At 39.3% G+C, this 22,741-nt stretch overlaps 2 long non-coding RNA genes across 2 annotated transcripts in view; one reads left to right on the plus strand and one right to left on the minus strand.

The window, feature by feature from the left end:
- Positions 1–22,741, plus strand: part of LOC137633441 (uncharacterized) — a 149,123-nt gene that overhangs the window by 45,688 nt on the left and 80,694 nt on the right. The gene's annotated exons all lie outside the window — the stretch shown is intronic.
- The window catches only part of LOC137633440 (uncharacterized), a 376,441-nt gene continuing 370,422 nt past the window's right edge, over positions 16,723–22,741 (minus strand). The window contains exons 6-8 of the long non-coding RNA XR_011042216.1: positions 17,910–18,184; positions 17,100–17,334; positions 16,723–16,813 (exon numbers count right to left, since the gene is read on the minus strand). This is a non-coding gene — a long non-coding RNA (uncharacterized lncRNA). The remainder of the gene's footprint in view (positions 16,814–17,099; positions 17,335–17,909; positions 18,185–22,741) is intronic.

A 22,741-nucleotide genomic window follows, 5' to 3' on the forward strand; every position in this document is an offset into this window, starting at 1 on the left:
TTTAAACATAAAACTTACCTGCTGGTTATATAAGAATGGCTGATTGACACCCTTGGTGGCAGGTCTGAGACAGCAATTTGATTGAAAATTCACCTAATAGTTACATATAACTAAAATAAGCGGTTCGTCCCTGATAAGGAAAACAGACTGCAATGGTTCTCTGCCTTATTCTGTCTGTTATCCTTAAAAGATCCAGCGGTCCACCCAGGGGGCTGAAGATCTCTAGGAGCTGTCAAACGGTGCCATAACCTCTAACATGACAGGACCTCAACTAATAACCTTGTTCCGGGCGCTCTCAAGGAACAACATGACCACCTGACCAAATCAATAGATTGCGGAAGACTGTCGACCAGTCTACACATACAACCTTAAAGACAACAAAGTTCCAAGAGAAAGAAAAAGGGTACTAGGGATTAGGGGAACGTAGTGGTAGATCCTTCACCTACTACCGCATTTGCAGCAACGAATGGACCCAAAGTATAGCAGTCCTCATAAAGAGTCTGCACATGTTTTAAATAATGAGATGCGAATACAGATTTACTTCTCCAAAAAGTCGCATCCATTATGCTTTGCAGAGAACGATTCTGTTTAAAAGCCACTGAAGTAGCCACTGCTCTTACTTTGTGAGCCTACACCTTGAGCAGTCTAAGATCTGCCTCATTACACTGTGAATGAGCTTCTCTAATTAAAAGCCTTATAAAAAAGGAAAGCGCATTTTTCAACGGCCAAAAAGGAGCAATTAGAGTCATTCTGGTCCCCTTGTGAGATACAAAATTTTGCACTACTTTGTATAGGATCTTGAAAGGGGGGAACGCGTAAACATCCATGTGCGGCCAATCCAGCAGGAACGCGTCTATGTGAGCTGCCTCGCGATCCGGTACTGGAGAGCAATACGTTCCCAGTCTCTTTGTTTTGGAGGTTGCAGAGAGATCTATGAGAGGGTGACCCCATAATCACCACAACTTCTTGCAAACCTCCAGATGCAGCATCCATTCCGTGGACAGAACTTGGTCCCTCCTGCTGAGCCTGTCCCTACTCACATTCTTGGCTCCTTGAATGAATCGAGTCAATAAAAGAATCCTCCTTTCCTTTGCTCAGAGGAGTAGAGATTTCGCCAACTCGTACAGAGACTCCAAGTGGGTCCCCCCCTGCTTCGCTATGTACGCTAGGGCCGTGGTATTGTCCGAATTGACCTGTACCACCTTGTCCAGGACCAGGCCCTTGAATTCTTTGAGGGCTAAGTGCACCGCTAAGAGCTCCTTCTGATTGATATGAAGAGCCTTTTGTTCTTTTGTGGGGAGCAACATTGGGGAGAAGGGAGATCTCAGGGCATTCCCTGAGATCTCCCTTCTCCCCAATGTTGCTCCCCACCCCGAATTTGAGGCGTCTGAGAACAACACGAGGTCTGGGTTCCTCTGCTCCAACGAGAGGCCCTCGTTGAGTTTGTGAGCATGGTTCCACCATTGAAGATGTGATTTGATCGTATTCGTAACGGGAATACTCTCCTTGTCGAGACTGTCTCCCCTTTTCCAATGAGCATTGAGGTGGAATTGAAGGGGGCGCAGGTGCAACCTTCCCACAGATACAAACTTCTCTAGAGACGAGAGGGTTCCCAGAAGACTCATCCATTCCCTTACCGTAGTGACTCTTTTCTCCATAAAGGCTCCCAGCCTTAGAAGGGCTGACTGAACTCTTGCATGCGACGGAAAAGCCTGAAAATCCTGACTCCGAATCTCCACCCCCAAATAAAGGATCTTCTGGGACGGAGTCAGCTGTGACTTCTTTGAACTCACTAGAAGTCCCAATTCTTTTGTCAAATCCAGGGTTAACTGAAGGTCCTTAAAACAGCGCTCGACCGAGGGAGCTCTTATCAACCAGTCGTCCAAGTACAGGGAGGCTCTGATGCCCCTCGAGTGCAGCATGCTTGCCACATTCATCGTTAGTTTTGTAAAAATAAGAGGAGCTGTGCAGAGGCCAAAACCTAAGGCTCGAAACTGGAAGACGTCTTCCCTGTATACGAACCTCAGATAACGTCTGCAGCTTGGATGTATCGGAACATGAAAATAAGCGTCCTGGAGGTCCAATGATACCATCCAGTCGCCTTTCCTCACTGCTGCCAGCACAGTCTTCTGAGTCTCCATAGCGAATTTCGAGTTCTGGACGTAGCGGTTGAGGGCGCTCACATCCAGAACCGGTCTCCATTCCCCTGAACTCTTGGGAACTAGGAACAAGTGGTTGTAAAACCCTGGAGACTCCAAATCCTGCACCCTTTCTACTGCTCACTTTTTGAGTAGAAGCGACACTTGCAGGTGCATGGCTTGCCTCTTCGGTCCTCTTTTGTACTTGGGCGAAAGATCCACCGGATCTGCAACTAAAGGAGGCTTTAATACAAATGGAATTTTGTATCCTTCCTTTAGAAGACGTACCGACCAAGGATCCGCTCCCTTCTTCTCCCAGGCCTGCCAGAAGTTGTTCAGCCTGGCTCCCACTGCTGGAAGGGGAGAGACGTCAGACCCAGCCCCGACTGGGCTTGGCTCCTCTTTTCCTTTGCTTCCTTGCCTCTGGCTTGAAAGTACTTCTCCCTGTAGGTTTACCCCGAAAGGGCTAAGCAGAATGCGAATATGATGTCCCCTCCTTAGTTCTACGAGAAGAGAAGGACGTAGGCAAAACCTTACTGGCTGTTTTAGTAACCAAATCCTGAGTAGCCTTCTGAGTCAAATTTGCAGCCACTTCCTTAACTAAATCCTGCGGAAATAGAGCCGAAGACATGGGCGCAAAAAGCAACTCTGATCTCTGACATTGAGTGACACCCGCAGAGAGGAAAGAACAAAGTAGCTCTTTTCTTTATAACCCCTGCAGTAAACAAAGCAGCCAGCTCATTAGAACCATCCCTGACTGCTCTGTCCATACATGACATAAGTTGGATAAGAATACTTGTGTCCGTATCCTTCATCTCGGCCACTTTTCTGCTTAAGGCTCCCAGTGACCAGTCCAGTAAATTAAATACCTCAAATGCTCTGAACAATCCTTTTAAGAGGTGGTCAAACTCCGACATTGACCACCACACTTTTGTCTTTCTCATGGCCATGCGACGGGAAGAATCCACCAGGTTTGAGAAGTCTCCCTGCGCAGACGCCGGAGCTCCCAAACCTCTCCCGTCTCATACCAAACGTTCGATTTAGAGGCTAACTTAGCTGGTGGAAAAGCGAAGCATGTCTTGCCCATAGCTTTTCTTGTATCCATCTATGCTCCCATTAATTTCAATGCTCTCTTAGAAGAGCGGGAAAGCACCATTCTTGTATAAAAAGAAGTCTTCACTGTCTTGCCCAAGATAAACTCAGAAGGGGGAGATCGCGGAGTAACTGGAGCAAAATTGTCTGGAAATAATTCCGAGAAGACTAGCATTAACTTTTTGAAATCCACTGCATGTTGAGGTGGTTTCTCCTCCTCTCCCTCTGAGATATCCTCCAACTGTTCCTCATGAGAGAGAACCTCATCCTGATCTTCTAATCCAGAGATTGGGGCGGCGTTTTGACCCGAACGTTGAACCTCCTGTGCAGGCGCAACAGTGTCGACATGGGCGCGCTTGCGTTGTTCCATATTAGTTTCCAATTGACAGTCACTCGATTTGCGTTTGCTGTCCCGATCGATTCTATAATGAGATGAGTCTGGCTGGTGCCGCTCTGCCGCCTCCTGGCGCGCCGCGTTCACGCGATGTTGGCGCTGCCGCTCCGAGGAGTCCTGGCGCATCGCGCTCACGCGCTCTGCCCATTCATGGCTCGACTGGCGTGGGTCGTCACGCTGGCACTGCTGGCGACGTTCAGCGCCTTCATCAATTAACTCCTGAGGCTCATCATGTTGCCGCTCAGGCTCTGCTTGCGACAATGGGTCTACCACCGAAGACTGACGCCCAGCCTCACTACCAACAACTGGTCAATAAGACTGCACCATCGACGAGAGCTGTTGTTTCATGTTCAACAACATATTCCACATTGGATCGTCTTGAGGAGATAATTGTACAGCCTTTTCTATAGCGAATTCGTCCTCTTCATCGCTCTCCAATCCTTTACCCCTTTCGGGAGAAGAATCCCAGTCCGAAGGAAGAGGTGGAGCATGAATAGTCACACCCGAACCAGAAATTAACTCCGCATCCGAATCCATTACTCTATCCCCATCGGAACCCACATTCGAGCGCTTCGCAGGAGAACACTCGGCAAGGGACCAAAAACGTTCAGGTGTTTCCCCAATGACAACAACCCGGCTGTTGCGGGGAGGAAAAGTGCGGCTGTTCCACTGACTGAACTTTCCTCTTAATCGGTCTAGATTCTTTACGTCACCTGTCATCACGTGACCCCTCATCTGAAGAGGGAGACAAAGCACTAACCTCATTTTTCTATGGTGAGGGTAAGCGCCCTGAGCTACGCCATCAGGATCACTCGAGGGAACGTCTACGCGACTGATGAAGCCTCTCGTTCCCTTTCGCCCTTCGACATAACTTCGCGCCCTCCACCACACTTAACAAATTCGTCGGACTTTCAACACTTGATCGATCACTAGTCCGACCACTTTTAAGTAAATTAATTTCTGACATCATTTGTTTTTTGTCCGCTGCTAAAGATTCAACCCTCACACCGAGAGCTTGAATTGCGGATAACATCTCCCTCATCGTAGGTTCTTTCGGCTCTTGATCTACCACTACGGGGGAAGAAATAGGATTAATGACATCAGACCTAGATAAATCCACAGAACGGGACGAACTAGGTCTAATCCTTTCTTTTCTAATTCTATCTTTCTCTAATTTCTGAATATAACGCTCGTAAGCTACCCACTGACTTTCCGTTAACGAAGAACATTCTTCACACCGATCCCCATAAGCACACGATTTCCCTCTACATTCAACACAAATTGTGAGCGGATCAACAGAACCTTTAGGAAGTCGAGTCTGACAATCTTTACTACACTTCCTATATAAAGGGGAGGGGTCGGCCATATTGAAAAGTGAGAGAAAATTAAACAATAACAAAGGTCAAAATAACCAAATAACCTCAAAATAATAAAGATTTCAAGAATATTTGAAAAGGAAATTACCAAAGCGAAAGCCAAAAACAAAAAGACAGTACATCACCAAATAAGCCGTCCAATTGAATGTAAATAGCGAGTGAATTTTCAACGTTCTGACCAGTACGACCGGCAGGGAAAATCTGAATAAGTGGGAGTAGTTCTACCTGTAGTCCACCAGGGTGCTAGTGTACACCTGACATACCTGCGTTAGCCGCGAGTTTTGAATAGTTCTGCCGAGGCGTCGGGGACGCTAGCCATTCTTATATAACCAGCGGGTAAGTTTTATGTTTAAAAATACCAGAGAAAAAAGTTGCATGGAATACCAGGAATATACCCAGCTCGCTCACCCTTATAGGGTGTCGGTATAATAACTGGGGTGAGTGAAACCACTACCAGAGGGCCCTTACTTATTAGTCTTCTCCTTCGTCAACATACCCCGTTACTACGAGATGTCGTTCTCTACAGCTACTGCCCCCCCCCCCTCCCCTCACCACTCCCACTACCTATCCTTCTCCCATCATTCCTTGTTAGCACCCGTGAACGTTCGGATGTGTTTTTCGTAGCTCTGTGTTATTTTGTGTTTTTGAAGATGTCAGACGTTTTGTCTGTTTGGGATTTCTAGGTAGCGACACATGTTCATTTAATAACCTCTTCTCTCTTGAAAGACAAATCTTCAGTGGTCATTTCAAGTCTTCAACGTCCTATGAATGGCGATAATCTGAAAAAGAAAATCAAATATTTTAGTTGTGCTTTCAAAAATATTCCAAAATAATACAGATATGAAGAAATCTTAAAATATGCATTTTATATCTCTCTCAAATTCTATTCTACAGTGGATGATTTCTGTACATTTACAAGCAATATACTGTACAGTACATTAGTGATCTTGTATATTTTCAACATCTCAATGATTCTTTAAGCCTACTTGCATAAGTCTGAACTTTTGAATACAGTAATTTCTCTATAGACAAAGTCATTCAATTATTTAATTCAATAATGTCTTGATAATTCTTCAGCCTACTTGCATAATTCTGAACTTTTGAAAGCATTCATCTTTATATAAACAGGTCATGAGATTATTTAGTTTAACTTGCTTGCCATTTCATCTTTATTTAACATAAAATTTATCAAGTAAGCCATTGTAGTCTAGAAATAATAATAACAATGAAAATTTCAACTTTCTGGAAATAAGCCTTAAATTCTCTAATAAAAAGGCAATACATACTGTACTCTGAAGTACATAATGCTTTTTCGTAACTTGGATACGATAAACCACAATCTAGATTCAAGTCCTAATGATTTGAATCAAAGGCAGACCACAATATTATACCATGGTAATAAATCAAGTATTTCATAACATAAAAACCATATTTTCTTAATACGTATTTAGCCAAAACTAGTTAGAAATGAATTCACATGACAGAAGAATTGTCAGCCTATAAATACCAAAAGGGGCTGAATATGAACAAGGCATGGATATGCACTTCACAAGTGGAAGATTTGCAGAGATCCCAATCTGAAGTCAGGTCTCAGGAGCCTGAATCAATGTGGGAGTTCCTTATTGGAAACATACATAAGAATCCAACTCACATTTCTTTAGGGCAAAATGGTGCAATGATTGTACATACATACATATACCAAGGCACTTGCCCCAATTTTGGGGGTTAGCCGACATCAACAAATGAAACAAAAACAAAAAAGGGGACCTCTACTCTCTACGTTCCTCCAGCCTAACAAGGGACTCAACCGAGTTCAGCTGGTACTGCTAGAGTGCCACAGCCCCCTACCCTCCCCCGTTATCCACCACAGATGAAGATTCATAATGCTGAATCCCCTACTGCTGCAATGATTGTAAACTTTTCAAAAGAAAGAGTGGAAGTTCCTCTCTCCTGCTAAGCTCAGAAGAGCGAGAATCAAACTGAGGCTCCAAAGTCTTCAAAATCACTGAAATCTTTCAATCTAAGGATCATGAAAGAACAAGTTGGAATTGGGAATTTTCTTCATCAGGATTGAAGGAGTCTTCACGGCAGCTTTACAAAATTATCGATTTCTGAAGAGTTATTGGATATTAAATGCTTGCAGTATTCAAATGTATGGACTCTGGTGAAGCGATTACTTGGAGGAAAGACCTTCTTGTCTATCACTACTGAAGATATGGGAAACTATGTTGCATTTATCTTACACACATTTTCAGCAGTACTTTACAAAATGACTTAATGCTCTCTATTTGTTCCCCACAGCTACAATTGAATCGTGACACACGAAGCTAGATTTCCTGTTTCCTTGAGTTCATATACAGAAAATCCTCAACTTTCAAACCTAGTAGGTTCCAAGAAGCTGTTTGAAAGTAAAGTTTTGAGGCTTAACCTGAATCCAATCCCTATAATTTTCAGCTACAAAACTCAACAAATAGTCAGGTTTCATATGAAATAGATATCGGGTTATTACAAATGTTGTTTAGCTTACTGTATTAAATGATATAATATTGTTTGATTATAGTATTTCTTTATCTTATCTTTGTTATTTCTAGTTGGATTTGTGTTTTTATCTCAGAATATTTGTAAATCTAATGTTCGTACGTTGGGGATCTTCTGTATTGAAGAACTGCCCACGTTTTGCACCTATGAACACATGGTTATTTCTAAGGCATTTCTAGTTATGCTCCATCCCAATTCCCAACATCATCATGCACTCGTAGCAGCTTCCTAGTAGTCTGGCAAATATCTGTTCACCTTGCTTCCAATAACAAACCTTCCATAGGTATGACTAACGAAAGTTTTTTAGAACTTCTCACAAGGACATCATTTCTGCAATCTTTTGTTATCTTAACCTCATATGACCTAATAACATAAATCCCCAACAATCTCATGGCAAACGGAAGTTGTAGCAATTAAAGCCAGTTTCTCCATATCCCCACAGTGCCTTAAGTACCCCAAGTAAGACTGCCATATTCACGCATGAAGACTCGTCAAGTTTCATCGATACATTTTGGAGTATGGTAAATACTTGGTCCTCATAATATCACCTATCTTCTATTCATATCTCTAAAGGGAGGGAAACAGATGCTGTGGCTAACTTTATCAAAACCTGACACTTTTTCTAAATTTTTTGTTAAGGATGTTGTAATGTATTGAGAAACACTACTCTCTCATTCTACTATGTTGAACCTTTGAGTTGTTATTGTTGTCTTCCCCGCCATCCACGAACTGTGACGCCAGCAGAAGCATGGGTCTGTTTACTTGTATTTGATGTACCAGAATAAAGTATGGACTTACCAACCTGTCTTCTTGGAACCTAAGTACTAAAGGGACGAGGATGTAACAGTGGCGACGAGGAAGAACCCAGTGTACAAAGAGGTATGTCATATGGAAGCAGAGTTAGTGTACCAACGACAGCCGGCCGTATCTAGCCTAGCACACCCAGTTTAGGCCTGGCCAATGTCCAGACTCCAGTGAGTAGCCTGAGTTCAGCTGTAATTGTTGGGGACTACCGATTTACCGAAGTTCCATACCCAGTCAGGAAGGATGGCAGCAACAAGGAGACCGGCAATTCCCGAATTCAATCCAGATAAGTTGGAACTAAATTGTTGGTTGGATCTATTTTCCATGAATTGTGAAGTAAACGAAGTAACCGAGGCGACAGCAAAAAGGGCTTTGTTGCTTTCTTCAGTGGGAGTAGAGACTTTTTCCACGATCTGTAAGTTAACAGCACCGAAATTGCCGTCTGCAGTTCCTTTTGATGACCTAGTAAATCAACTTAAGTCTCATTTCATAACGAAACCAAGTTATCATAGAGCATTATGTGATTTCCTACAGAGGAAGAAGAAAAGTAGTGAGTCAGTGAAGGAATATTATGCAGAACTTAAATTATTAGCTCAACAGTGTGAATTTAATAATGAGTTTGACCGAAGGTTGAAGGAACAGTTATTGGTTGGTATTGATAATGAAGTATATTTTAAGGTTTTATTAGCTGATCCTTTTGAGTTTAAATCCATCTCCTCTCGTGATTTACTTGCCAAGGTTACCAATTTAGAAACTGCCTATGTTACCGAGTGTAGTCCTACTTCAAGTTCTTTTACAGATAATAGGCCATCAGGTACCGTTAACAAGGTTAGGCATAGTTAACTAGGCCTAGGCCTAATTCTAGTGCAGACTCTAAGGGGAGAGGTAAAAGTGATTATGGTAAAGCTCAAGGTAAATGCATTCATTGTGGGCGTGATAACCATTTAGCTAATAATTGTAAATTTAAGAATGCTAAATGTTATTACTGTGGCAAGGAAGGCCATGTGAGTACAGTGTGTTCCAATAAAAAGGTTAGAAATAAATCTAGGAATGTTAATACAGTGCATGATGTAGACGAGTCTACTAGTAAGCATATTCCTGTTAATGAACATTTTCATGATTCTTATGATTTATTGAAACTTTTTGATTTTGATGTGAATTCTATTGACTTTGTCGATAATTATGAGGAACCATATAGAGAAATTTTAAGGTTAAATGGGTTTCCCCTAGAATTTGAATTAGACACTGGCAGTGGTGCATCCACTATTTCACGGCATGATGCTAATAAATTGAATTTAACACCATTACCAACAAGGAAACGCTTAGCTAATTATGATAAAGCGGAAATGCAGGTGTATGGTGAAATAAATTGTGATGTTTCTTTTAAAGGCCAAATGGTCAAGGGACAAAAGTTTTTTGTTGTAGATAATGATTTAAATTTAGCAGGCAGGTCTTTGATGAAGAAATTGAAATACCAGTGGGTACAAGTTGATAATGTGAGTGATGATAAATTTAAAGGTCCTCTTATTACCCCAAGTAGTGCATCTAGGCTTAAGCTTGATTGTGTAAAAATGTTCAATGAGTATCAGGTGGTGGAAGGATCACCCATTACAAATTATGAGTGTCAATTAATGTTAAAAGAAAATGCTGTGCCTAAGTATTTTAAAGCCAGATCTGTGCCTTATCATTATAAATGTAAAATTGAGAATAGTTTGAAAGAACTGGAAAGTAAAAATATTGTGAGCAAGGTCGAGCATGCAGGAGATTGGGCCAGTCCTATTGTTCCTGTAATGAAACCTAATGGTGAAATAAGGATTTGTGTAGATTTTAAGTATCTCAATACCCAAACAAGTGTTAATACCTTTCCATTACCGAGATTGGATGACATTTTGGCAAATGTAGGTTCTTGTCGGTATATTTCAAAATTGGATTTGAAAAATGCATATTTACAGGTATCTGTGAGTGAAAATTCTCAACAATATTTAATTATGAATACTCATTTGGGATTATATAAGTTCCACCGATTGCCTTTTGGGTTGTCGTCAGCACCAGGTATATTTCAGAGGTTTATTTCTGAATTATTGGCAAATATTGAGGGTGTTCATGTATTTTTAGATGACATATTGATTGTCGGAGCTACCAAAGAGGAACATGACAGGAGTTTATGTAAGGTTTTATCAATTTTGCAACTGAGAAATGTTAAATTGAATAAAGATAAATGTATTATCGGTTCTAGGGAAGTACCTTATTTAGGATACATTTTAAGTTGTGAGGGAATTAAACCTGACCCAAAGAAAATAGAGGCAATTTTGGAAGCTCCAACCCCTCAGTCTGTCCAGTCTTTGAAATCATTTTTGGGGTTATGCACTTACTACAATAGTAGGTTTGTACCTCAGTTCAGTTCTATTTTATGTCCTTTATATAATTTGACACAAAAGAATGTTGAGTTTCATTGGTCAGCAATTCATGAAGAAGCTTTTCAGAGTATTAAGGAAGCCTTGGGTAGAGCTGATATTTTGGATAATTTTAACCCCAATGCTACCATGATTTTAGAAGTTGATGCTAGCCCTGTAGGAGTGGGAGCTGTTCTTAAACAAGAATATAAGGGTAAAATTTCTACCATTTCGTTCAAAAGTAGAAAATTAGCTAATGCTGAGTGTAATTATTCTCAAATTGATAGAGAGGCTTTATCCATTATTTTTGGAGTCAAGAAGTTTTCTGATTTCCTTTTGGGTAGGAAGTTCGTTATTAGGACGGACCATAAACCCTTGACTCATTTATTTAACCCTAGTAAGAGTATTCCACAATTATCTAATGTTCGTATTCAAAGGTGGGCTTTATTCCTATCAGGTTTTGATTTTAAAATTGAGCACATTAAGGGAGTGCATAATACAGTGGCAGATGCTCTTAGTAGGCTACCATTATGTAGAGATGATACTGATTTTCATGTACCAGGAGAATATGTAAATTTGATTAATATTTTGGATAAGAATTCTTTTGATGTTATAATGGTAAAAGAATGTATAGAAAGAGACACTGTTTTATGCAGAGTGAGAGATTATGTAAGGAGGGGGTTCCCCAAGGAAAATGTGATGGAAAATTGTATGTTACCATTCTATAAATTGAGAAATGATCTTTCTTTGCATGATAATGTATTACTGTATAGGAATCGTATTTTGGTTCCTGAAATGTTGAGAAAGCGTGTTATGGAAATGCTTCATGAGGGCCACAAGGGTATTGTTGCCATGAAAGCCGAAGCAAGGTCTTTTGTATATTGGCCTAATATGGACCAAGATTTGGAACAAATAACTTCTAACTGTGCATTATGTATAACAAATCTCAAACATAAGGCCATTTCACCTTTATCTTGGCCGTCAGTAGATAGACCTTGGTCCCGCTTGCATGTAGATTATTGTGGGCCCATTAACAACATGCAATATTTGATTATTATTGATTCCTTTTCTAAATTTATTGATGTCTATGCTTGTAAGAATATAACTTCAGAGGATACCATACAATGTTTAAGGTCGTGTTTTGCTAATTATGGTATTCCTGACACAATTGTATCTGATAACGCCACTTGTTTTATGGCTAGGGAGACTCAGAATTTCTTTCAGAAAAATGGTGTTAGACATTGTTCAGGAGCACCATATAATCCAAGTACAAATGGGCTTGCAGAACGGGCTGTCCGAATATTCAAAACTAATTTCAAAAAGTTTGATTGTAAATTGCCTGTAAAAACCAGAATGGCAAAATTTTTGTATACCTATAGACGTACAGTACAGTCTTCTACTGGCTGCTCCCCAGCTGAATTATTATTTGGAAGGAAATTTAAGGGTCCACTAGATGTTATAATGCCTAAACAAGGAGATGAGTTTTACGTTCATGAGTCTAAATTCAGAGTTGGTGATGCAGTATATGCCAGGAATTTTGGTAAAGGACCAGAATGGGTAGAAGCTAAGATTATCAAAGTTCTGGGTGAAAGGAATTATTTAGTTTCTGTAGATGTTAATGGTATTTTGACTTGGAAGCGTCACTTATCACAGTTATTTGAGAGAAAAATGTATAATACTAGAGTAACTGATGAATCATCACTATTAAAAGATACAATGATTCCTTCTGTTCCTGTAGTTTCTTCTCCCAATAATGTACAAGGATTAGAAGAAACAAATAACCCTATTCAGAACTCAAGTAGGATTTGTAATCCCAATGTAGAAGTAGTAGGATCAGAGAACAGTAATTGTGATACTGGTGCCATTGTAAGAAAATCTACCAGAGTAAGTAAAAAACCTAGGAGACTCATTGAACAAATTTAATTTTTTTTGTGTGTTAACCTAAGGGGGGAGGAGTGTAATGTATTGAGAAACACTACTCTCTCATTCTACTATGTTGAACCTTTGAGTTGTTATTGTTGTCTTCCCCGCCATCCACGAACTGTGACGCCAGCAGAAGCATGGGTCTGTTTACTTGTATTTGATGTACCAGAATAAAGTATGGACTTACCAACCTGTCTTCTTGGAACCTAAGTACTAAAGGGACGAGGATGTAACAGATGTGAATAGGTATCAGTCAATCCAACATTCACCTGCACAGATGACTGCCCAGAAAGTTAAACGTACACACATGGAAATTCAATAAATTATTTGCTAATTCCAAAGATATCCATCACTGGAATACTACCGAACTGGATGAAAGCTCTAGAAAAGTTCAGGATATTATGGAAATCAGGAAGTTACATAGGGATAATGGATCTTTTATCCCTCTTGTAGCACAATGCTTCTCTATGCATCATGGATACCCTAAGACGCCTCAATACAAGAATGCTCGTGGTTTGAGGGAGACACATTTACTTCAAATGTTCAGTCTCAGTTTCCTTTTAAATGAAAATCTGCTCAACAAAGGAGTGTCTTACAATTAGCCAGAAAACGGCAGTCATTTTGGAATACATTCCAAGGGCAATGGGTCAATTCTGGTGTTCCCTCTATAAACAATTTCAAAAGCAATTCTAGTATTCCTTCCTCAAACAATTATAGAAACAAAGCTGGTGTGTCATCTACACACAGCTGTACAAAGTGGGATTCCTTTTGTTGTATTATCACTAATTATGATATTGGCCTTCACTGGGATATAACCACTACAGCCATCCGTACGAAGTCATATTTCAAAACAGAATTTCCACATCTACAGAGCCTGTTTCAGAATTAGTGTTCTCTCTATCTTGAAGACCATCTGCAGTCTTACTCTATCAAGGTGTTAACATAATACCCAGCCCATTACCAAAGGTCTTCTATTACATAAACCAAGAGTCTCTGTATTATCTTTCCCCTAAGACATACAATGGGGGCCAATATAGTAACGTCCCTATCTGGTGAAAGCCCGACTGGGGTTCGAATCCTGCTCAAATTTGTTAGTTTCTTTGGTCGCTGCAATCTCACCATCCTTGTGAGCTAAGGATGGGGGCTTTGGGGGAGCCAATAGGTCTATCTGCTGAGTTATCAGCAGATAGCTTGGGTGGAGAGGGGGCTTGGGCACTGGTCATATGTATATATGATCAGTCTCTAGGGCATTGTCCTGCTCGATAGGACAATGTCACTGTCCCTTTCCCCTCCCATTCATGAGCAGCCTTTAAACCTTTAAACCTGAAACTCTTCATTAGTTTAAGAGACAACTCCCCGTTTCAACCTCCTCAAACTATTATCACCAAATTTTTCACAATTTTCATCAGTTTTTTCAAGAATTTATAAAGTCGGAAATTGATTTGATTACCTATCTTTATGTAGTTTTATAATAAGTTGCTTTTCCAAAGGTTTTAGTTTTCTAATTATGGACTTCTTATTCCCTGGAATGATAATTAGTTTTGCTCCATAGGAACAAGTACTCTCACTGTATGAAACTGAGGATGATAACAGAAACTATGTTACGGTTACTACAGAGAAAATAACCTCGTATTTTTACCCATATGGGAAGAGAAATGAAGGATAAAAATGGTTGAATATCACTGAGGACTAAGCTACCTACAAAATATGTGACATTCACATTTCAAAAAAGAATTCAAAAGAAAGCATGAATGCTAAAATCTTTGCTCAAAAATAAAATTTAGGCCAAAAATGCTTTCTACAACTTACTATCCAAGAGAGGGAGCAAAGACCTATTGTACTGAATAAGATAAAAATTCTTGGATTTTTATAATTCTAAATCTTTCTTAAAAGGAATAGATAGCACATGAACGTCGGGTAAGATTCATAGATATATAACACATAGAGCAGCACTGCGTAGCATGATGGAAAGTATGAGAAAATCAATGGTTTAAATGCCACAATAATTAGAATTTTAACAAGAAAATTTCCTATTTCTTTACTCACCTGATGTTCATTTTGCTTCTCCTCCAGAAGCTCTGTTTAAACAATAATTGCCTATTAAATGTTAAAATTTTCATATTTTCTTTTGCTTCAGACAATACGCACCCTTATCAATGGAATAGAGCCCTCTGGCAGTAGGTAGTGGGAAGTCCAGGTTATCCCATTAGTCTACAATTGTTGCCTGGAATGTACACGGTAATTACTTCTGGAAGATCCTGTTCCGTATTTCCTATTATCGTCAGGGGCAATTCATTGATTTAAACTACAGGGGCACTCGGTAGAGCACAGACCTCCACCACTGCAATTTATCTCTCGACCATGACCTTAACGTATATCAATTGCCATGAATGTTCATACACTCAAAAATGAACCAAGTTTGAAGTCTCTGTGACATTTATGTCTAAACATATACCTGATTACATGAATTGGACATTTTGCTTGACCGTGACCTTGACCTTCCAAAATTTAATAATTTCCAGCTGTTTACATAATGGTTGACCGCTGTAAGATTCATTACTCTGCGATTAAAATTTTGACCAGGAAGCTGTTCACAAACAAACAAACACACACAAATTACAAACACACAAACAGGGGCAGAAACATAACATCCCTCCAACTTCGTTGGAGGTAATAAACCTTTGTCCTCTCATAGAAGACTTATCTTAAAGACGGAGGAAATTCCTGTACGCAAAACGGCTACTTTAATTCGAGGAATGTCGAAGCACTTAGACCTGTATAATGAGTCGAAGAAGTAACTCCTGTCAACCTCCTACGAACCTGGGGAAAATATATCCCAAGTGATAGGTTTCTGCCAACACTTAACAGACGGTCATGGAAGAAAGTATATCCTTAAAGGATATGGTCTCTGAAAAAGTTTCTCATTTAAAAAAATGGGCTTGCATACGCCTGTCCATCCTCTCCCTTCTATGGAATGATCTTCCTCATCGGTGGAACTTCAAACGTTCAAACTTGCAACGAATGTTTTTATGTTGAACAGAAGTAGAAGTCAAGGATTTCCTGGCTGGCGGCGATGAAACCACAGGAGAAGACCGAGGATTTTTTCCTACAGTAGGTAAAGACTTGCTGATGGTCGTCATATCCTGCGCTCTTTCTGCAGGAGGAACAGCAGAAGAGAAGGGCATAGCAGTAGGAGTCCTGGATGTCCTAACGTCTACTAACATTTTTCTGCAGCTTCTATGCACAAGGATTACCATTGAAGCCACAATTTCCTCAGGTCCAAGTCCCTGCAGACATCGTCGTCGTTCATCATGAAGGGGGGCGAACGACAAGGAGGCAGGGGAAGGTGATACAGTACTCCTACCTCTCTTGAATCCTGCCCCAGGGTCAAATGGGGTCTCCTCCTTCTTTGGTGTTCCTCCAGAGGACTCTGCTCTAAAGGAAGCCAAAGAAAGCAGCACTAAGAGAACCAGAAGGCGAGAAGGAGGAGCTAAAGAGCATCCTCAGTGGCAGTTTTGGCATGACCACTTCTAAAGTCGAGGAGTCTCTCTAAGACTACTTCCTCCTCCTTCTACCACACTCGGACCATTCCAAAGGAGGTCATCACCTACACTCTTTACAGGGGCATGACTGAGAGCACTCATGAGCCTCGCACAAAGGACAAATGAGATTGGGGTCCACAGAAGTCCGACTCGTAAACCTGCTGCAAGTGCAGCCAGGCTTAACTAAGGCAGATTTGCATGTCTGCAACTGGGTTTTCCACCAGAAGACGACAGCAAATACACTTTTAAAAAACAAAAAAAAGCATAAAATGATTAAAAACAGCCAATGTTAAGGACACAGAGTATATCACTCCTACACAGTAGCTGAATTCAAAGTAGCTGCTCATTGGACTGCCAATTAGGTGGGACTTCCTGGCCACCCAGCAGTAACTGCCACTATCTCTATAAATTTTAACAGCCGAGTTTCTGTTGCGCTGAATCCCACTCCTATTAATAAATGATGGTTTGTATTTGAGTAAGAATAGTCTTCATTATAACAAAGACTTACTACAAAATACTCACAAATCAAACAATAAAAAATAGGTTCATGAAATAAACGACACTCCTGGAAAATACAGAACTGTCCACACGTAGTTGACGCAAATGCTCACACCTGGAAAAATGAGTTTACTGTAATGCACGCTACACTATATAGTACTAGGATCTTTATAATTATAATACAAAACCAGTGCTCTTAAAAACTATACAGTATTGCTGGTTATTGTATCAAAATCCTGTATAAATTATGAAATATGAAACACCACTGCTTTATAATTGACTGGTTTTGTAAAACAGAAAATCAAAGTGCTCTAAAAAACTATAAAGTACTACAGGTTATGGTATCAAAAGTCTGTAGAAATTATGAAATAAAACATAGTATTGCTGTGTACACCACCCACCTTCATAATATCTTTGATTTCATTTTCACATCTCTGGCATCAAGTGTAAGCAGATTTTTAGTTCACTCTTGAAGTGATTCTATATTACCATAACTGGTTCCTATAGCCTCCAGTTTAGCTTCAGCAGCGAAAGCCTTCCACTCGCTTCCTGAGAAAGATCTTGACTTCATTCAGCTCATAGATGAGCATTTCCTTAGACGTACACGTCCCACTAGAACAGTGTTCGTATTGTTGACTGCAAAATACATTAAACTGTTATCATTATTGGCTAAGCTACAATCCTAGTTGGAAAAGCAAGATGTTATACGCCCAAGGGCTCCAACAGGGAAAAAGAGCCCAGTGAGGTAAGGAAATAAGGAAATAAATAAACGATATGAAAAATAATGAACAGTTAAAATAATAAATATTAAAACAGTAACATCAAAATAAATCTTTCATATATAAACTATATAAAAACTTATGTCAGCCTGTTCAACATGAAAATATTTGCTGCAGGTCTGAACTTTTGAAGTTCTACCGATTTAACTACCCAATTAGGAAGACCATTCCACAAATTGGTCGCAGCTCGAATAAAACTTATAGAGTACAGTGAAGTATTGAGCCTCATGATGGAAAAGGTGTGACTATTAGAATTAACTGCATGGCTAATATTACAAACCTGCATAACGAACTAATTGAACGACGAACCATAATTATAATTATTTATTACTATTATCAAGACAAAAATAAGTGACTACAGTAGTCATGTAGTATCAAAGGCCTTGCAAGCAATTGGAATTCAATAAATATAGTCTGCATTATGTTCCATACCTTAAGAGTTTCATCTTTCTATGGTTTTCATTGCTTCACACATCTCCAGAGGTTTCTCGACCGATCTTGGATAGTTCTCCAACTCTGAGAACCTAACATCTGCAGGGAGACTCCTTATTAGATACGTCATCCATACTGATAATGTAATCCTCTCGTCATCCAGGTTCATCCATGGATGACCATGTCAAAACGCATCTGAACCCTAGCCTGATTGAGAGGTTCTTCGCTTCGTGAGGTACTCGGCTTTCGGAGCACCTGTCCGAGGGATTTTCTTTCTGAAATTACCATAATGACAATACATGAGCCGCACAGCATTAGAGACTATCATTAAATACATATATGGTATACTGTATAAGACTATTCCCTAAGCCACATACGTTTAGGCCATTCTCAGTTAAGGTACTCTAGATTTCAATCAAAAATAAAGCCAGGTATCTAAGTTTAGAATATGCAAACTATTTCTGTATGGAGCATCAATGATATGCTAGTCTTAGATCAAGCTTCATCCCAAATATTGAAGAGTAAAGCACAGATGGTAAACTGAAGAGCAGTTGAGTACAGTATTACCGAGTGCCCATCTATGTTGAAAAGCACGCATTTCTAACAGGTCGATTTACAGGTGCAATTCTTCCAAGAAACACACCCCTCAGACAATTTGATTCCTAAGGTGTGCACCCTACCCCTCCTTCAATACCTCCGAGAACACACACATCTCTGGAGGCAGGAAGTCGAGTGTAACTCATTCAAAACGCACACTATTATATATATATATATATAAATATTATTTCAATATCCTAAATCCATCCGTGGGCATGAATTAGAACTAATAATTTGCTACAGAAATTCCTATAAATTTGATAGATACAGGAGTCAGGAGTTACGAAAAGCACGTAGCTGTAACTGTAATAAAAGAAGAGCCTTTGTATAATAACGGACAGGGCCTCTTGCATGCATAGAACACTACCTAACCTAAACTTACCCACTTAACCTAACCTACAAGCCATGTCCTTACATACTTACCTATGAGAGGGCTAACACCACCCGGCGATCCCACTTAAAATGACGTATTTTTAGTGATAGGGTTGAACAGAAGCGAGTTATGGGGACATATCCGTCATCATACATACACCCCTAAAAGGAGTCAAAATATTACAAGCTCACATAAATATTTAACAAAGAACAAAAGTACGCTTATAATAAGCCTTGCAATTAAAGCAATGGCCTTTAGAAAGGGATAGAGGAACCTACATAGTGGAGTATTTCAAGATGCAAAGCCGCTGGCTTGTCCCTTACGACTCCTAATATGGAACTCTCGCCACAATTTAGGTCCTACTTCGTAAAATAGGTTACAATAAATGGCATAATTACTCGGTAGGCCTAAGTTAGAGGAACATATCCAAGATGAGGTTCATTTGCTAATTACTCAGGGGAAGCTTAGATATCCGCATGGGAGCCTTTGTATATTAGCGGCCAGTTCCTCCCGCATGCATTAAAAATGGGGACCAACTGACATAACCTTCGAACCCCTAACCTAACCTACAAGCCATGTCCTTACCTACTTATCTAACAGTGGGGGAGGGGCTAACGGCCCCCTGCGACACCCCCCCCCCCCCCTTACACTGCCATCATACATACACACAGGTGATTGGAAATCAATAATGGGTGCATTTGTAGACTAGTGGACATAGGCTCAAATAAGAGAAAATTGGATTCCTATTTTATGAAATACAAGATATTACGGCCACCAGACTATTTACTTCATTGGGTGGGTGAGCCCACTGTTCTACAAATGACTTTAATGGCCTTACTTTTGCCGTGAAATTGGTTTGGAACAAGATAATGTCACCCATAATTTATATATTTGTTTTATAATAAGACATTTTATATATATTCGTAGATTACAATTAAAATAAACCACACAATTCATAAGCGCGAGCTGATGTCATTGATCACGTGACCGCTAGCGCGGGAATCAAGCGAAGTGAAAACAAACCAGAGCAATGGCTTACAATTACGTGAATTCTTTGGATGGAGCTGCTAAAACACGTTACAATATAAAGTTAAATGCTTCAGGCGAGTAATAAAATATAAAATACAACTGTTCTAACTTCTAGCGACACTTGCAAGTTAAAAATGATGATAAACAATAATTATTTTGAACTGTTTACAGCACACAAGTGTGAGATGTGATAACCATAATGTGATAAACTGCCACTGAAACTGTATTTACTTTTTTACCTGTGATAAAGTGTTCACTACAAATAACCCAACTCTGGTGGGGACCATTTGTGTCCATTTGGATTCATTTGCTGGCATGCTGCAAGCCACTTATCCCTCCTATCCGGACTTCTGCTACGACTGGGGAACTTGTAAAAATGCAACATCTTTCCTTGCATCATATTGTGATTCTTGCAGTTGAAAATAACACATGATGAAGGCATAATGGCGAATGATTTAGCTTTAACAGACGACCGTTCATGCAGCACCACGTTAAAGTGTGGTTTGTTTTCACTGCGCCACGTGCGTAGCTATTTTGGGAAGTCACGTGACTGCTCAGTTACCCGGATTGGCCGCGCTTACGAATTGGAAAGCAGTAATGGCTGGGTGCTTGAGGGTACATTCGGGCACGCTGTTCTGTCTTGTTTCTCTTCTTTGTGTTTTGTTAAAAGTTTTCTTAGTTTAAATGGGAGATATTTATTTTAATGTTGATACTCTTAAAAATTTTAATTTTCCTTGCTTCCTTTCCTCACTAGGCTATTTTCCCTGTTGGAGCCCTTGGACTTATAGCATCCTGCTCTTCCAACTAGGGTTGTAGCTTAGCAAGTAATAATGATAATATTACCGCCAAGAATACAGCAATATAAGGGTAAGTAGGTAAGGACATGGCTTTTAGGTTAAATGAGCAGGCATTTTTGAGTAGAGGTTTTGCATAACAGACAAAGTTTTTGCAGTACAGAGGCCATGTCTAACAAAAGTAGAAAATGGGAAGAAAATTCCCATTTTCTCTACACGAGGGAGGAACTGGCCGCTGATATACAAAAAGCTCCAATATTAAAGTAGCATATTTATATAAAATTTACCAGGTTATGTAAACAATACTTAAAGTAAAATATACATCATTCACCCGAGATTTAACAAATGTATTAATATAGTAATTTACCTACTTATAGTAACCTATAACATTTACCAATAGCGTAAGGGACATTTACGGCACATAAACCAATTATTATTATCATTATTACTAATTGGTAAGATACAACCCTAGTTGGAAAAGCAGGATGCTATACGCCCAGGGGCCCCAACAAGGAAAATAGCCCAGTGAGGAAAGGAAACGAGGAAAAATATATTTCCAGGACAATAACATTAAAATAAGTATCTCCTATATAAACTACAAAAACTTTAACAAAACAAGATAGAATAGTGTGCCCGAGTGTGTACCCTCAAGCAAGAGAACTCTAATCCGAGACAGTGGAAGACCATGGTACAGAGGCTATGTATTCCATAAGCTTAACCTAGTCTAATTTACGATATATACAACGCCAGTCTAATCTGCATGGAAAAATAAGGTTTTTACATTATAATATTTGCTAAAATATACATTAATTTACCTGAACTTACCGAAAACAGTGTACAGACATCTTGTATAAACTTGGTCAAAAATCAAAAGGTTCGTAAACAAACTTTTGTAAACAAACAAATGGCTCCCAAATGTATAACCACAGTTTCGAACTATTTCATTGTGTAATATATTGAGGACATTAAAGCACAAATAATACAAATATTACAAATTTCGATACAAAATCAAGTCAAATAAACCCTAAAAATGAAAAAAATATATTAATTTTCTTCGCACTTCGAAAAAAAGGAAATAAAACGTTTTAAACAAATGGCTCCCCGACAACTTAATCAAAGAAATAGCGTAAATAATTTTGGTATCACTAATGAAAATTTTATTAAAATTGAGCCAAAATGTAGAAAATAATTATCAGTTTTTTCGTAACTTGAGAATTTAAATCACAAATGTTTCTCATTAACGTTGAAAAATCAATTACTGTTGGATAATGTCTAGAACTTGTACCATTAATGAAAATATTATTAAAATTGAGGCAAAAGTGTCACAAAACTTAGAAAAAATTATCAAAATACTTTTTTGTAATTTATGAATTTAAATTCCGATACAAATGTATCTATTTACCGTTGAAAAATCAATTATTATTGTAGTGAATAGAGTGGCTTTGCCTCTCTCCAATATGGCATCTCCATACTGGCTGACTGGACAGCTATGTAAGTGTCTGGGAATTAATACAAATAAACTCGTCTTTGTATGGAATCCTTATTATTTTAACCATCTATGCTAATTATCCGTCTTTTATTGAAACTCTTGTCAAAATTACCTGATTATGCAGAAATTATTTGCGCAAATGAGTAAGCCAGTTCAGTCAGCAAGTGTATCATTTGCGCAAATAATTTGCGCATAAAAGGGTGATTTTGACAATTATTTCAATAAAGACGGATAATTAACATAAATAAATAAGATTAAAATAATAATGATTACATAAAAAGGTGGGTTTGATTCGATTAATTCCCAGACTTACGTTTCTTATTGAGAATTCCTCTAAGTACTCTGGATACGACAAACAGATATTTCAGGTCCTGTAGGAGTCACAAACAATGTTTCCACATGTGATAGGACCAAGAAAACAGCTCAAAACTGTCAGTTATTAATGCAGCGTGGTTAAAATACTAAACCTAAAGAGCATTCTAGTTTTAAAATATTAAAATCTCAAATATTAGGTCATTTCCCCTTAGTACTTCTTCAACACAAGCTATTA

This window comes from Palaemon carinicauda, chromosome 43 (genome assembly GCF_036898095.1).
Source record: "Palaemon carinicauda isolate YSFRI2023 chromosome 43, ASM3689809v2, whole genome shotgun sequence".
NCBI lineage: Eukaryota > Metazoa > Arthropoda > Malacostraca > Decapoda > Palaemonidae > Palaemon > Palaemon carinicauda.